Raw genomic sequence first — 1717 nt, 5'->3', positions numbered from 1 at the left:
AAGTACATGAGAATTGTGTGGTATGCACGCATGTAAGTGCTAATTGTTGCAAGGATATTGCAACTCCAGCTAGCCTTAGTAGGTAACGATTATATGTTTATTTTTAGGTTCTGGAATTTGACTTGACAGGGTTCATGCCATGGGGCACCCTGGCCATGGTGCAGATCTTCATAATTATAGGGGGATTTGCAGAAATTGGGCCGGAAAAATTATTACATTGGATATCATATGTGAATTTTAAAAATTTGCGTCAGGAGTTAGTGGAAGTGCGTCACGTGGCAAGTGGGCTCCATTCTGAAAAATTTATTGTAGTGAGATCTATTTGTCATGTAACAAGTACCCACATAACTTCGGATGTAAATTTATTTCAGATGTCTTGATGCAATAATCTCTTATTACGCTATTGTGCTTTTTCTGTATGATATGCTCCGTTTTTATAAAATTGAAGTGGGTTTTGTTGGTAGGGCAAATATAAAATTGATTTTTCTTCTAACTTTACTCTTCAAATTGTACCCGTATTCTGGGAGAATATAGACCAAGTTGGCAATATTTCTAATGGTCTCTTGAAGATTCATACAGCTGTTTGTTTATAAATTTGCCTCCCCTAGACCGTTACTTTTTCGTTTTTCAAAATGATTGTGTCAAAGTCAAGACATAAGAAGTTGTTGGGACAATTCAATTGGGCAGAGTTTAGTCAGTGAGAACAAATCCCGTGGACATCTTCAATGGATCTATCCATATGTTATTCTAAGGGTATTAGACATAGTTAGACTGGTTAGTTCTCAAAACCAGTTTGATTTGTAGACAATAGAATTGAACCTGCCATTTTACTTGAATCAAAAATAAGATCACGGTCAAACGAATGATATTCATCATTAACTTTTGCTACAATTAAAAGTTAAATAATACACCAAGGAACAAATCTTTTTTGGGAAAAATTAAAATAAAACTCAACACAAAACATATAAACAACATATGAATGGCAAAGACGCACAAAACTAAAGCAACTACTAGCAAGAAAAGAATAATCAGCTCAGCAATCTAACTCTGCGAAGAACATGAATAAGAGAAATTCCCCAACACTAGCAAGCAGCCAAAGCCAAAACAAGCAATAGTAAGCAAGGGAAGGAAGAATCTTCATATGTCTTCGATATCAGCAAAGGCGAACTTCCACATGCGGCTACAGGGTATCTAAGTCGCTTCAAAAGGAAAACTAACAAAGAAGAAAGAAAGGACAACCAACAAAGAAGGAAATAGATAACCAAAAAGAAAAAAGAAACAAGAAAAGAACAAGAATCTCCCTAAAAAAATGGGAGGAAAAAAAATCCTGTAACAGATAGAGAAAAGGAAGAAAGGGGGAAGGAAAAAAAAATGCTCTTACACTCCCAAAGTAAAGGAAAAACAATGTATATAAATAAAAAAGTTAATATATACAGAAGGACATTTAAGGTTTAATCCAAAGCTCACAGTCACAAAAGTTAAATCTGGACCAGCAACCCAATGCAAGTAACTAATCTGATAAAGGCACAATTATTTGTGATATAGTGGTGGGGGTTTTAGTTTCACTTTGTGAGGTCACTTGTTTGAGTTACACATATTGCTCTTTGGGCTCAACTTTTTCGAAAAGAAGTAATACATGCATGGCCTTCATAGTTTTTTTCTTTTTTTTTTAATTTTTGGAGAAAAGTTGAGAGCATCTCAATAAATAAATAGGCTA

This window comes from Phalaenopsis equestris, unplaced genomic scaffold (assembly GCF_001263595.1).
Source record: "Phalaenopsis equestris unplaced genomic scaffold, ASM126359v1 Scaffold000194, whole genome shotgun sequence".
Taxonomy (NCBI): Eukaryota; Viridiplantae; Streptophyta; class Magnoliopsida; order Asparagales; family Orchidaceae; genus Phalaenopsis; species Phalaenopsis equestris.
Note: the sequence above shows the minus strand (reverse complement) of the source record.